Below are 17,926 nucleotides of genomic sequence, written 5' to 3' on the forward strand. Positions count from 1 at the left end.
AATATGCTTCTATTAAAATAACTACTTTTTTTTTTTTAATATTATTGTTGTGCATACTGTGATTTTCAGCTCCTACTTAAGGCTCTTACTTATTAAAATATATTTAAAATAAAATTTAAAATATTCTGGTTAAGTAATTATTTATTAATTACTTAAGTACATATTTTACTAAATTTAAATATTTCGTAATTAAATACCTATATATATGTTATTTAAATAGGAGCTAATGATACTCGTATATATTTAATTAAAATTTTAATTTGTGCCCCACATTTTGCACATATATCTATAAAGTACCTACACCAAATATTCAAAAATATTTTTAATTTGATTTTAAAATTTTTTTCTTTTTTTTTTTAACAAAGTTTTTTTTTGGAATTTTGTGTTATATCCTATAAATATTAATTTTTTTAAATAAGTAGTTAAAAATTCTGAGTTTTGAATTCTACATTAATAATTTTTTTTAATTTTTTTGGCGATTTCAAAAGTTTTCGGTATAAAGAATACAAACCATTTTGTTCTACTAATAAAATTGAAATCTTGAATAAAATTTTAGAAATTTTCGATTTATGACCCTATAACTGGAGCCTACTTAATTTATGGTTAATAATTGTACTATTTAATTATGATTATTTTCATTTTTCTATATAATTGTGAATACATAATTATTTATTATAAAGTAGTAAATATTTTAATTCACTGTGTTTTGAGTGTTAAAATCACGAATATCTTGCTAATTTTTTGCTCCATTATCGTTTTCGTTGTCATAAGAAGAAAAAAGAAAAAAAATTTTTGAATTATATTAAAAATATTTGATATTCAAAAAAAAAATAGTTTACATTTTAAGTTTTTTTTTTTAAATAAAACTTGTGGTTTATGTACTTATAAGTAATATTTTATTAAATCTGGGAGTACTTATATACATACAGGAGTGCTAAAGATATAAAATAAAAAGAAATAAAGAAAGAAAGTTTAAAAGAAAAAATAAATGGAAACTAGATTTATAAACCTATCAATTATAATTAAGAGTAAACCGCATCCTTTATAATTATCAAAAAAAAATATTTTTTTAATTATTAAAAGGAATACGTGTGAGTGTGTGTGTTTTTTTTTATAATTAAAAATAATAATAAAAAGGGATAACACAAACTCTTCTACTCTTTTGGATCAAGATTCTAGGTCTGGAAAATTTTTATACTCTACTTATATACTATTATTTACTTTACTCTAATACAAGAGTATGCTTTGATAAGGGCAATTGTTATCACACTAATTATTAATATTTGGCCTTATTATACACGATATTTCTAATAGTATTGCAATAAGAAATATCGTGTATCGTACGATATATTTTTTTCATAATAAGAGCCATTATTACTTATTTATTTGTAATTGTAAATCAAAAATTAGTAGAGAAGTGAGGGAATAGGGTAACTTCAGTGGTGCCTAAAAATTAAACAAAAAATATAGCAATAGCCTTATATTTAAATTAGCAAAAAAACCTTATTGAATTTTAATTTTCCAATTAAAGTATATTTAATTTTTAAAAGTTATTTGTTTAGAATTTTAAAAATTATTAAATGGTTGACAAATAAATTCTTAATTAAAATTATTTTAATATAGTTTTGTACAATACAAGTTGAATACTTATTTCAACACTATGCATATATTCAATATAATCGGATCTAGAAAAGAATGGAGAATTTTAAATTAGAATTGTTGAATTTCAAAAAAATTTTTATTAATAGCTATAAATATTATGCTTGTAATTTAAAATTTTGAATTTGATTAATTTTTGAAAATTAATCTCCTACACAAATAAAAATTTTATTCAATTTTTAAAAACTAAAAATAATTGGTAATTCCGACGGAATTCCGTATATGACCTTCAATTTTCCTAATTTTTTCTTTTTTTTTAATTTGTTCTCAAAATATTTGAATATATTAAGTATATAGGAAATTTATAGTTCTAATATAATATGTTTGAGCATTTTGGATTTGTATAATTTTGATCTATAATTAATATATTGTTTTAAACATAGGTATACGTATTTGAAATGAAGTGCGTGAAAAAAATTTTTGGTTTTTCAAAAAAACTAGTGAAATTAAAAGTAACAGAAATATTTTTGTAAAATCTTAGAATTAATTTTCATTCAAAATTTAAATCAAGCAAGCAAAATTTAATGGTTATAATTAAAGAAAGTTTGTTAAAGTGCGATAACAATTTCTGATCACCGGCAGCAGCAGTTGCAATTTATAAAAATGAAAAGAAAATTTTTAATTATTTTTTGCAATCTATTTGAAATGTGTGATTTTGTTTCTTTATCTGGATTATGCGTTAGATTTGATGTACATAATGTGTTCTTTGGGAATGATAGATTCCATGTACATATTTTATTTTTTATAGTATAACAAAATTTTCAATTTTAAATATTTTATTTTAATTTTTATTTTGTTTAAAATTGTGATCTGGTACTTTAAGTACCTAAAATTATTTACTTAATTAGTCTTGGTTTTTCATTTTGTATACTTGTATAAGTATAAAATTTAATTAAACTTTTATTATTCAACTACTTATATTAAAATTCCATTTAGTTTTGTGAAAAAAGTGTATATATATCTATACAATGTGTATATATGTTTAGGTTTTTCAGGTGTATTTAATTGATTTATCTATTTATTAATTAGTCAGGTCAATTGTAAAAAGTCGAAAATTTGTTCGAACGATAATATTTATTCAAATAAAGAAATAAAAGATTAATTATTTTCAAAATTATTTTTTAAATTACGATGAAATATATCTTGGTATTTTGATTTTTAAATTATTAAAATGTATTTGAGTGAAAAAAAATTTCATATATTTAAAAAAAAACGGGTACAATTAATAACATTAAATCTCCCTCATTCCTCCTTTCTTGAAATTCCTTGATATAACACTCTCCAAAAGTGTTATATCAAGGAATTTCAAGACATATTTTACTTACAGATAACTATAATCATAGAAAAATAAGTAATTACTTATTTCTCTATGCTATAATATATAATAGTATAAAATTTGTACAGTTTCACTTATTAAATACTAGAGTCTAAAATTTAAAATCAATTTTTTCACTAATTCAAATTTCATCTAAGTATATAAAAATTCAATATAAAATTACTTTGAATAATTTACATATATACTCGTATTCTAATTGGATCTATTTATTAAATATTATCAGCTTATTTAAACAATGGCTACATTGTACATATTACATATATAATTTTTTTAAATTATGTGTTTATATAATGTAATTATTATCTAATAAGTAAATTATGAATAAGTAATTATATGTTATATACGTACATTTATATTTTGTTTTTATAATACTTAAATATTATATATATACTTACATTATGTAATTTGTATGTAAGATAAATTACATGTACTTAAAATAATGTCTATTTAATTAATAATTAAAATTATACCTTGACTCTTCAAAATTTATTTAGTACTTATATATTTATAATACTGCATTAAAACACTGAAATTCAATGTATATATATATATATATATATTTAATAATAAGTTTTATAATTTGCTGAATTACACACATTTTAATGAATTATGTGCATAGTAAATTATTTGCAATTTTCTAATTAAGGATGGTTAGCTATGTATTTAACAATATAAATATAAAAGTGAAATTTTAAAGTAATATCTAAAAGTTTTTTAATATTGTATATATGTATGTATAAGTGAAAGAAATTTTTTATTTTAGAAGCTATGATATTAGTCTATTGAAATATAATATAGAAATCAAAACTAACAAAGATTTAAATTTGATATTTTATTAAAATACTTGAGATTGTAATAAACACATTTATGAGCGGGATATATTGCTATATTTAAAATCACTTTAATTAATTTTCAAAACCGGCTCCGGTTAACATTATAATCATTCTAGAGAGTGAGTGAAATTAAAAATAAAATTAAATATAAATCTATTGAATTTTTTAAATGATTGTATTCTCATTTATATACTCATAAATACTCTCGATTTTGCAATTTTTATTTAAATTTATCTAGTTTATAATTCTTTTATACTCGAACGGCAATATTTTTGTATATATATTTGCATGTAATTTAATTTTATCATAATAATATAATATTTAAGTACTTATAATAAGTGCTTGAATTATTATTTTCTATACTTACTTATTAAGTACGTACAATTAATTTAAATTACATATTTAAAGTATATAATATACCTACATATATATTTAATATATATATATATATACTTATGTTTAAGCACATACATATATGCATGTGTTTAATACATTATTACATTTTAAATAATTAGGTTATATTTTAATTTGATTTTTATATTTTTTTTTGTTTTTAATTTTTCTGTACTGTTTATGTATATATATATATATATATATATATATTTATATATACTTATTTATATATATAATTGGTAATTAAATAATAATATCAAAGATAAATTAGCTTTTATAATAAATTGTGTGCGTTTTTTGTTAATATTAAACATAAATGCATTATACAAAATTTATATATACATATATACATGTCATATATACATATATATTGAATAAATAATTATAAATGAATAATTATATAAAAATACTTACTTACATATATGATTTATAACTAGAAAATCTAAATAATTTTGAATTTTTATACTAATAAGTACTTATTGATATATTATCTATATATATATGTATATATATATATATATACTATCATTCTGCATACCTCTGCAATAATTGGCTTCAAAATCTTCTTTTATAAAAAATTGTTCTATTTTTGTCTCATTCGAGGGAATCACACATTTTTTTTAATTTTCTTATTTTTAAATATAAAAAAAACACACTCTAAATTTATTTTAAATTGTATATTTTATTATCATAATATATTAATTATAATCTGTAGATTGTAGATAACAGATTGGGGCAATAATGCATCGCGGCCTAAAAGATCTATTGTGCTCCTATTCTCCACGAGTACCCAGGGTCTTGGCTAGATTTAATTACAATTAGTATAATTTTGAATTATAAAATAATTAGGTAGTACATTAAAATTTTATATCCTGCTAATATTTTAAAATTAAGTAGAGTACTGCTCATCTGAAGCCGATTCAAAATTTATAACAAGAACACTGCGATTGCATACATATTATATAGGTATACAGTTATATTAATTACATACATATATATTTAAATCTAATAGTGCATATTATGAGTATATATGTATGCATGTATGTAATAATAAAATGCAACAATATATCCGAAAGTAGATAAAAATATAAATAATAAAAAAAAAATTATTGAAATTTTTTTTCTCCATATTCTCATTTTTGTTTTTGACTTTTTTTTCTTGTTGTTAAAGAGAGAAAGAAGAAAATAAAAAAAAAAAACAAAATTTAATGAATTTTATTATTCCTTTTGTTATTTTTTCTTTTTGTTTTTTCTATACTCTTCATATACATATATATCTATACTTACTTATTATCATTATTATTTATTTTGCTTAACTGTTCTTTTGGCATAAAATTTATTATACACACATCATAATATATTAGTAAGATTTGGTTGGTAGCCTCGCCTTGCCTCGCGCTTAATATTTTTTTCATCTTTTTTAAATACTTTAAATATTATTGTCATTGTCGTCATTATCGTATAGTCATCGTCACCGTTATCGTCGTTGTTGTGTCGTCGTCGTTGAAGCTTTTGTCATCGTTGTTGTCGTCGTCGTCGTCGTTGCAAGTTAGTTGCATTTTACTTTTTTTTTTTTTTAATTTATATTTAAATATGTAAATTGGAAATAGAATATTTTTTATATATAATTGTAGAATAATGTGTGTGATATATGCGGGATTTTGTATTTTGGAATAATTTTGCATTTTTTTTTGTATTTTTAAAATATGTTTAACAGGGCAATATTAGGGGGGTCTCTATATATAATTATTTATAATTAGTTACTAAGTACACAATATATTTTAATGATGGAATTAATTTAATTTTTTGTATTATTACTCAGAAATTTAAATATTTTTATATCATATATGTAAGTATTAAAATATATATATATATATATATATATATATATATATATATATATATATATATATATATATATATATATATATATATATATTCATTCTTTATATATTTATATATATTCATATGTATATTGTATATGTGCAATTATTGTTTATAAAGCAATAATTCTAACCACAATTAGAATTAATTACAAAATTAAATTTCTAAGTACAAATAAAATTTTGTTTAAAAAACACATAAGAATTTAATAATGTTTTATAGTAGTTATATATAGTTGCTGCTAGGTATATTAATAAAATATAAAAATTAATTAAAAAGAAAAAACCTAATTTATAGTAATTTGATAATAAGTTGAATAAATTAAATGAATTTTTAAGTTAAACAATAAGTACTTAGTAAACAAATAAATATTTAAATCACTTAAAATAGAAAGTAAACAAATTTATATTTAAGAAATTTCGAATTTGAAAACGCTACATTTGAATTTGGGATTTTTTCAAAAGTAGCATTAAATAAAAAAAAAAATATTAATTAAAAATTGTGGAATTAATTAATATTTTTTTTTGACTAGGCTCGAATCCTGTCGTACTTACAATGAATAAAAATATATCCACCCAAATTATATTTAATATTTTGAGTAATTTTTTATTATATTAGTGAAGAATATTGAAATACCGGCGGGTGGCAAGATTTGTATGTAATCAGACCTTAATATTTATGTATACTATTAAAAAGTAACTAAGAAATGATAACACAAAAAAAAAATATAGTAATAATTTTAATTTTATAAATTATTTGTTTAACCAAAGCTCTTATGTGTTCACTGTGTGACTCGAACCGCCTTAAATACTGTAATATAAAATAAAAGTGATAATACTTAGTCATAAATATTCTTAAATTTTGTGATTTTATAAAAAAATAATTAGACAATATTTATCTATACAATATAAAAAAAAGATAAAGTGTTTTTTTTTGCAAATTAGTGGACTGAATCCCAAGCTGCATTTATAAATTGCAGTATTGTAGTAGCAAAATATTATAAATGCATAGAGAAAAAAGAAAGTATATACATACTTAATTGTAATATATAAAAAAAAGAAAGAAAATCACGAATTTCATACGAAACTATGCAGTTAATTGCGTCCCTTTGATTCTTTCAATTATTTTTTTAAGATTTTATTTAAGAAAATTTCTTTGTTACTCTTAAGAGAGATGGGTTTTTTTAATATTGTAAAATTTTATTGCAAATACTTTCAATAAGATTGTTTTTTTTTGCACTTTAATAACCTTAATGAATGTATAAATTTATTTATACAGATTTATATTATTTGAAAAATAAATAGGAAACACAACACATTTTACAAATAGAACTACAGTTAGAATTCGTATATATATATACATATGTATATAAATAGAAATATTTGAGAAAATTGAAAATAAACAAAAAAATGTGAGTACTTAATTCTTATTGGGAAAAAAATCTGATAGACTTAAAATAAGTCTATAAATTAGGTATACAGAATCAGTTACAATTCTCATAGAAATTATTCCAGTCATACTTAAAAATGCAATTTGTTAAAATTCAGGCGCGTATTCAATAATACAAGCATATGCAAGAGGGGGAGGGTGGGATATGTTACATAAAAATTTTAGGTAATATTTTTCAATAATTATTAAACATCCTATTTTTTTCTTGCTTGTTTTTTAACGAGAAATTTTATTAAATTATTTAAATTATTTTTTCTTTTTAATTTTTCTTTATATTTGTGTTTGTTTGTTTGAAAATTCAAAAAGGACTCTTCAAAAATTTTTTTTTTGAAAATATTATCATTACTTGCATATATATACATACATATATATATATATATATATTATGTGTTATACAAATATAGGTTTCTTAGTAATCTGATATATCAACACTCTTTTATATATACTATGTAAATATATATAAATAGATGCATATATATAGGCCATATGTTTATATATTGAGAATGCATATAGATACGTCACATATGTAGGCCGTATAATATACAATATATACTTTGATTTCAGTATAATATTTATATACATACACATATTTAAATACCTACATTATATGGCTATTTAAAATATTATACTTTTAATATTATATTGTTATATTAGATTTTTATAGATGTATATATATACTTATTTACTTAAACTTATGTATACATATATATATATATATAAGCATTTTGAACCTTAAGTTTCAATAACCTTTAATGTTTACAAACATATTTTTGTTTGTGTATTTGTTATTACAAAAATAGAATTTTTTTTTTTTAAATTTAAGAAATTTTTTTTGTAAAAAACCTTAAAAAATAACAACAACTTGTGCGCACTTATCTACGCATATATTTATATCTATACATGTATATACATAAATATATATATATATATATATATATATATATGTACATTTGACTTCATTGATGTCCCTACTTTATATACCTTGTAATGGTCAAAATTTTATTTCCTATAATATTTGTATACAAACCTTATCATACAATATATACTTTTAAAGTTAATATACTTGACATGTGTTTTAGTATATCTACAAATATATAACACTCACTTATTACATGAAGATAAGCATAAATTTAATTGTCATATAAATATTGTGGTACTGTGATTTAAAACTGAAAAAAAAAATAGCTAACGATCAAATAAAAATTAACTACTTTTTATCATGCTTTAAAATAAAATTATCTAATTTTATATACATATTTATATACGTATATATGAATATTGTAGTACAATTTCACTCTTGATATTTTCCAATAAGGTACAATTATTTTTGACGAGAAATTGGCCGTATAAGATATGGTAAATGTCTCTAATACTGACAGACTTCTCAACAAATTCAACTTTGACGTGAGAAATTTTATATGTAGGGCACAATAAGCGATCGTGTTTTCGATGTTTTGAATAATTAAGATATTTAGGAATAATAATCTTTATACAATTATTTAATGAAAATATATTTTAATTTATGATTTTTGGATTAAAGATGAAAAGAAAAAATGTATCTAATATTAACCTATGCAAAATAGTTGTGCCTAGTTACTGGCAGTTTATGTTCCTGATACTGACCGAATAATTTCCTATGCAATAATCTATATCCCTTATGAATAATAATTGTTAAAATGATAATATTCAACAATTAGATTTGAATTGAACGGATATTTCATCTTGTTTAAAAATAAATTTAAAAATGGATCAAATTATAATTCAAACAAAAATTAACATTATTATTAATATAGAAAGTTGTTTATAACAAAAAAGATTATTTATACTTGCTACATAATGAAAGCAACCTATCCTTAAATTAGAAAGCGAATCGTAAACTGCTTTATTGACAGTGTTACATACAATATTGATAAACAAATCAATAAACGAAAATATACGAATACTCCAAAACTTTAATGAAATCTTGGTGTCAGAATTCGGACATTAGAAGGAAAATTCAATTTAAATTTTAATTAAATTAATACGAAAACAAAAATTTAAATATTTTCAAAATATGATGACATTTATAAAAATAAAGATTTTTGTTGTATTACTGTCACATATATTGTTAATAGAAGCAGAGCCGAATTTTAAGTGCTGATAATATTAACACAAATAATTTTTAAATATTCAATTTATTTAATGTTTAAACCCCGAATAACTTATTAAATAAGTTAAAAAATAATCAAAATTTTTAATTTTATGTAAATACATATGTTTTCACATTCACATAAATCTCAAAAATAAGAAATTCTCCACTGTTACCCACTTTTTCTATGTCTATAGCAACAAAACTGATTTTTGCTCAATTTTTTGCTACAGTTATTTCAAATTTGAATAAAAGAGAGATATGCTACGATAATTTGAACTGATTTAGAAATAAAAAAATTTATAATGTATGTTGCATAGAGAAAATATCTTAATAATTAAAAAAGCCTCTTATGTGTTAGTGTTATCGTCACTGTCAGTATTAAAGACACTTACCCTATATATATTTAACATTTAAAACGAGAATGAATAGCCAAATAACTTTTTAGGTTGTATGACATCTTCCAAAAGGAGCCAAAAAATTTCAACGATTTTTATCAAACACATTGGCTCTACTAATAGTTGCTCTATTAGTTTTTGAGTTATCGTAGGGACTGACGGAAGGACAGGTAGATATACTGACATTGTTAAATTGACTCAGAATTTAACGCTGATCAAAAACATATCCTTGAATTTATACCACAAACCATTGTTTTTTGGCGTTAGAATGGGTAAGGAAAATTTGGTATTTGGCTGTTTATAATAAGAAATAAATGAAATGTGTCCGACGAATACAGCAGGATATATGAATTTTGGTGAACATGTATACTTAATTAAAGTGTCCAAAGGCAAATAAAAATTTGAATTCTGATAAAAGCGAATAAAATTGTGTTTGAATATACACAAAAAAATTTGTGAAAAGCAATATTGATAATTAAAAAATACTATTTTAAGAAAAAATTTTCGGAATCTGTTATTTGGTTGGCGGAAGTGGGTTTTAAGTCTGTTACTTTCAAATTGAAAATATAACTCTATTTCGAAAATTAACATTATTAAAATTTAGTTATTGTTAATATTTTATATTTTCATACCCATTTACTTAAATGTAAATATATATGCAAAAGTAATTATGATAATTTTTATATATCTCGTTTATGGTATGAAGTATAACATTTTTAAACGTAGAAAAGTTATGGTATGTGGTATAACATTTTATAAGCAGAACATTTGTGAGTGTTATATATATATGATATAATACTTTAAACGTAATGATATAATACTTTAAAAGCTCCAAATTTTTAAAATATAATATTAAAAATGTTATAACATATATTAATAAAAGTGTTATACATTCCCAACTATACACCTATTTCATGCAAAAGAGAGTATGTAACAATATGCATTTTAGATTTTAATTATACACTTACATTTTATATATGGTTGAGCTTTTATTAAAGGATCTTGTAGGATTTTGTTTTAAGCAGCTACAGTAGTTCTTTCCTATAGTGCATATAAAATGTGAAAATTATGAAGTCTTAATAAGAAAAAATAATGTAATATTTAAAATATTATAAACAAAGGCATTTGGCAAAATGGTATACTTCAACTATTTATAACATTAACTGTTCTACTAAAATTAGCTTTAAGTTTTTGAGATATGATGAAAGAGAAACGCTATATAGAATGGCCAAAGTTAACCAGGTTTGTTTTTAAATGCCAATAAGTTGTGCTTTAATTACTTACTTTTCATATTAAAAACGCGTGACTACTCTATTTTAATAATATATATGTACATAACACTTATTGTATTTTTTTATTAAGAAAATTAAATAAATAGGAAAATATTAGGTATATTTGTATAATAATAAATAATATATTTTTTTATTACTGGTACGAACGTATATTCGAAGTGTATGCTAAATTTGCCTTACCGTTTGTTATGTTAAGAAATAATAATCTAAGATGTAGATTCAAGAATATGTTTTTGATCAGCGTCGAATTCTGAGTCGATTTTGCTTTGTCTGTCCATCTATCCGGCCGCCCGTTCGTTCGTTCGTTCGTCTATCCGTCCGTCCCAAACCTGATAACTCAAAAACTAATTGAGCTAGGTTCACTAAATTTTCACAAATGATTTATTATAGTAAATTCTAGAACCTTTTTTAAATTGGCTTTCCTTTTTCAAAATTTATTTGGCTATATCTCAGGAATTATAGAACCCATAGTATTGAAATTTCGCATAAGTGAATATATTATTAGGGCCATTGAGTTAGATAAAAATCATTGAAATTTTTTGACTCTCGATATCTGTCATACAACTTCAATAGCAATTTGGCCGTATATTAAAAAATATTCAAAACATACTAAAATTTTCCATAAATTAATACGGTAATACGGCAATTTAAAGTCATAGTCTGTCCCATAGTCAGCAAATTCGTACGGATATCACAGAGTTAACATGACCAAATTTATTTTTTCTCGTTTTTTTTTTTTTTTTTTTGAAAATATATTAAATTACATTATTTTTTATTTGAAGGTGAATACTTATTTAATATATTATTTTAATGAAAAAAATTTTCTTAAAAACTTGGAAAAGTGTACGTCCCATTAAATAAATTTTTATAAATCATATATATGTATGTATGTACATTGATACTTCTAAGCAACACACATAAATATAATTTGTTATATTTATATGTACAATACTTTATTACATTATATATGTGTATAACACTTATATTAATTTTATATTTGAAATTTTTTTTTTTTTTTTAATTTTAAATTTAATTAAATTTTTTTTGCGTTTACACACGCAGTGTTGTTAAAGTTTCATTAAATAATTACATTACTTATATTTGAATTTACTCCTTCCTAATAAATAAATAAATTTGTTATACTTACTTACTTATAATTTGATTACCAAGTAATTGTAAAAATATAAAGTTTTATATGAAAAAAGTTTGAATGAAATTTCATTTAAATTTAGTTTGTTGCGTTATTTGTTTTTGGTTTTGTTTCGATTTAGAAAATTGAATTAATTTTCTTGAATGGTATCCATAATATGGTACCTATAAAAAATACATTAACGTTACTGTAATAAGAAATGAAAACTTCTATAAGTATATATAATTGTATTCTTTAAAATAAATAATTCAAATGTTCAATAAGTAATGTATTTTTACAATTAATATGTACAAGTATAATGCAGGGGTTATGTGTTTCAGAAAAACTTCGCGTTATGTGAGTAAATCTATATTACAAATCTATATTACAAATATATAATTTATATATGCCGGATGATATGTATGTCTAGCAAAATCATTATCATCTGATGAGGGAGGATAGTGAAGAGTTTATAGCTTGCATATAAATTAAAAATTATTTAAATATAAAAATAATATTTTTTGCCCAAAAAAAGAATACTAAATGTATAACTTTACATTTTACACAAATATGAAAAAAAAAAGAAATCAGAATAATAAATATTACTCATTTAAAAAGCTTAATTGCTATAGTATAACATTTTGACTTCATTAGTCCTCGACAATATTTCAGACTTGGAAATTCAGATTCGCATCTGATATTCAGACAATTTTATGAAAAGAAATTTACAAACTCATATTCATGTTAGTCACATCATGTTTTTCAGAATAAAATAATATCCAAAAGTTGAAATTTTATACTGTTAAACAAAAATACTTTTCAATAATCATCGTATCACCTCAAATGATGCGACTAACAGAATATGAATAATAGTTTTCTTCATTTGGTAATATCATCAAGTTGTTGAACCTTCCTGTATTCTTTAATTTTTAAAAAATTTTTTTTTTTATTTTATTTCTTTTGTTTTTGCTTTTCTTAGTTAAGTCATCCACTTACTCTGTGTACGAGTATATATCAAGGAATTTTCTAAAATATATAAAATGAAATTTTCGATTTATATAATTTTTAATGTCTTGATTCGATTATTTTAGATCTTTCATCTATAAGTAGTTATGTCATCTCCACCAAGTGTTCTAAATATATAGCATAATATATTCCTTTCTTCATTTGTTTTAATTAAATGTAATATGTAAGATAAATAATAATTATTTACTTCATTTAAATTGTACATCATTCTACTTAAAAGGTCCTCATTCTACTTAAAAATAAAATAATTATAAATAAATATGAGAATATAATATTATATGTAATCAAAATATTACTTAGACCATATTATTATAAGTATATTTACTTTAAACTTAATTAAAATATATTTTGAATTAAAAAAAAAATCATAATTTTAGGCAATTCCATAGAGAGCATAGTTAAGCAATGCCCATTAAATTAATTAAATATCTACTATATTTATATAAAATTTTAATAATTATAAATTTAATAATAAAATAACTGTAGGTCTTATTATCAATATAATTTAATAATTTCAAAATTCAATAATTATACTGCTAAAAAACACACACAAAATATAAATGAATATAAAGTGAATTTTAATCTTATAAGTGTTATACAAAATTTTAACACAAAATTATTAAAAAGTGTCTGTGCTTTTTACCAATGCATGGTTGTTTTATTAAAATATTTTTAAAAATGATAACAAAAAATACAAATAAATGATTTTTTTTTTTAAATATCTCGAATAATTTAAAAAATTAATAATTAAAAATTAATACAATTAAACAAGATTATAAATAATTAAAAAAATATCCTTAAAATTCTATGTACAAGTATATATCATAACTATTTATCATTAAATTCTTTTATATTTTTTATGTTAATAAAAAAAAAATGGAAACAAAATTTATTTAAAATTGGATATCTCATATATTCGTAAGGGTTTTAATTTATATTATTAAATGGTTATTCTTCGATATGAATAAGTATAGTTACTTGCTCTTGTATATGGTAACATAAGCGCCCGAAAAAATTTCAAAACAGTAAGTTATATAAGTATATATATACAAATTTTTCTTGTATATATATATATAAGAAATTCAATAGTGTGTACAATATATGAATTAAAATTTAATCAATTTAATTACTTAAATATGAAATTTTAATAAATTCAAGAAAATGGAGTATTTTACTTCTTCTTGTAGTAGCTTTATATACTAAATTAATAAGTAGTTAATTAATTTTATTGATTATTTTAAAAATAAGAGTTTTTAAATTAAAATTTTGTACATTTGATTTAAAAAAATTATTAGCTTGCTTAAGAAAGATTTGAAATTTTAAAAACCTAAATCTTAAAGTGTTTTAGCAATTATTTTAAAATTTTGACTGATTATATTTAATAAAAACATAAAAAAAAACACAAAATTAATCAGATATTTTGAAAAAAAAATAAAAGTTAAAACAACTTTAAGATTTTATCATCGAATAACTAAAAATTTTTAATTTAACAATAAAAAAATAAAAAATATTTTTAATTTATATCTTTAATTAAAATTTAAGTATATTTTAAGTAATATTGTTAACCGTGAAATCGTCATAACATGCAATTAAAATTATAGCTAGAGAAAGCAAACACTTGCATAAAATTCCGATAAAATATTAACAAATAAAAAAAACTCGCTTTAATAGAATATTTGCAATTTGGATCATATGCGGGCTTTGACTTTATGTGTTCATTCATGTAATATCATGTAATATTCATATTAGTTGTAACAAAAAATTTTAATCTCCTTTATGTTTTCAAAGGCTAAATCATTCATTTCCATATTACGTTATAAGAATTTTATTTCTGAAAATAGAATTTTTTTTAAAATTCAATTTTTGCGCTTTTATTAAATTCAAATTTGCCTTAGAGTTTTAATAGCTCAACAAGTTAAAATAAAAAATAATATTTTAAATGTCAAAGCAAATAGCGGAATTGCACTGTTTTTTTAAGAAATTCAATGTGCATCAGTCAGTTTTTCTATACTTATAATGTATTTAGGGTTTGGCTAAACTGATATTTATGAACATTTTAGTTTTATTTACACAGAAATACTTTTTGCTTTTTATAAAACAATCAGTTTTAAGGGAATGTAATACGGGCTGAATAATGAAATATGAGTTTCAATTCATTTTCTTTAAAGGGTGCCCAATATATATACAAAATAATTAAAATATTTTATGCAACGCCTCCGGAAATTTATTAAATATCTAGAATATAATATAATCTAAAATATAGGATTTGGGATACCGACAACATACCTGAAAAATGGGAACAGGGAATAATAGTGCCGATACATAAAAAAAGCAATAAACTCGACTGTGTAAACTACAGATATATTAAATTGCTGAATACAGCCTGTAAGATTCTTTCCAATATCATTAATAGCAGACTTTAAGTTGCTGAAGACATATTAGGAGATTACCAAAGTGGATTTAGACGGAATCAATCCACTATTGATCAAATATCCTTATTCAAACAAACTATGGAAAAGTGCTACGAATACAAGAGAAATTTATATTTACTAATGGTTGACTTAATGGTCAACAGGCATTTGACTCTATGAGAATCTGTCCTCCAAAACTTGGGAATATCGACAAAACTTGTAAACTTAATCATGTTAACACTCAGACGAACCAAATGTAAAGTAGCACTACAGACCAAATTAACTGACGAATTCGAAATAAAAACGGAAGTGAGGCAAGGCGATATCAATAAAAATATTTAATTTGGTGCTTCACAGTGCTATTAAAAAACTAGAGAAAGGAGGACACATATTTATAATAACATTAATAATCAGTGCGTACGTGGATTACATTGCAATCATGGGAACATTAGTTGACGAAATAAAAGAATTTTTTTCGGCACTAGAAAGAGAAATTGCTGCGGTTGATCTAAAAATTAATGAATCAAAGACAAAATATATGAGAATGATGCGCTTCGAAACCACAAGATCCCCTCAGAACATCACAATAAATAATTACAATTTTGAAGGGGTAAGCTGTTTTAAATATTAGGTGGCTTAATAACAAAAACGACATGTATTTAACAATTAGAGATCGTTTACAAGCAGCTAAAAAATGTTTTTATGCCCACAAAAAATCTATTTAATTCTAAGGTGTGCTAATCTATAGCCTTATTATGTGAATCCTGGACGATGACCAAAAACGATGAAAAGAAGCTTAAAATTATTCGAAAAAAATATACAAAAAAAAAATATTCGGCCCCAAAATAGACGAAACTCATGAATTTAATAGAGGAACGAACGAAAAGTTTGAAAAATTAATAAAATAACAAAAGTTAAAATGGGAGGGGCATTTCGTGAGAATAACAGATGACACAATGCCAAAAAGAATACATTATGAGAGCAAGAGACAGACTATGATCTAGAAAATTCGGTGTTCACAGATGCAAAGCTATAAAAGTATACTTACTCTCTAAAATTAAGAGCTAGTATTAAAAAATTATCAAGTTAAGAGTATACAGAATGCGATTTTGTTATTGAAAAAAAAAGACCGTGTGTAGACTTGTTTAATTATGAGAATGTTATACTTATTGAGCAGAGTATTCAATGGAACCCAATATATTATACTTATTATATAAGTACTAATATAAAAATTTCACTTATATATTTAATAATTAATATTAAATATAAAAAAAGATATTATATAAAGAAAATTTATTATATAAGAAAATTTAATATGCAAAATAAAAATTTTCAAATTAATTTTTTTTTTTAATTTTCTGTGCACGTTTTATGACTACATACACCGAAAAAAAAAATTGTTATTGAAAATTATACGAGTAATAATAAATTATAACATACACTTATACATATGTTACTACTTATATACAAAATTAATTTATATAAGTAAGAAGTATCATGATATAGTCTGATTTTTATAAGATATATAGAAGATCTCGTTAAACACAAAATTATTCCAAATTAAAGTGGTAGTAACTAATAACTGTGTGATAATAAATATTGAAATTTTTTTATTTTTCTTTTTAAATCGTGGGTTTCCTGGCTTCTTTTATCATACGTGACCATAATATATTTAAATTAATCAACTTGCACTTATTAATGAACAAAAAATTATTCATTTTATGTATTTACTCTTAATAATAATTTTTTTATTATTACTCTTGAATGTGGTCATAATAATTTAAATATAAGAGTGTGCATATGAGTATAGTCACTTACTCTTGGAATACACATACAGAGGTTCGATATGGCGTTATCGATTCAAAATACAAGTTCATTATTCAAAAAAATTTTGTCCTAAAAATGGTATTTAATTTGTATCGAAAACGGTAAAATTTTTTTTTTAATTTCAAAATGCCCCAAATTAATGCCTAAAAATACTGTTAAAA

The sequence above is a fragment of the Condylostylus longicornis genome, unplaced genomic scaffold, assembly GCF_029603195.1.
Source record: "Condylostylus longicornis isolate FDR11 unplaced genomic scaffold, ASM2960319v2 ptg000057l, whole genome shotgun sequence".
Lineage (NCBI taxonomy): Eukaryota > Metazoa > Arthropoda > Insecta > Diptera > Dolichopodidae > Condylostylus > Condylostylus longicornis.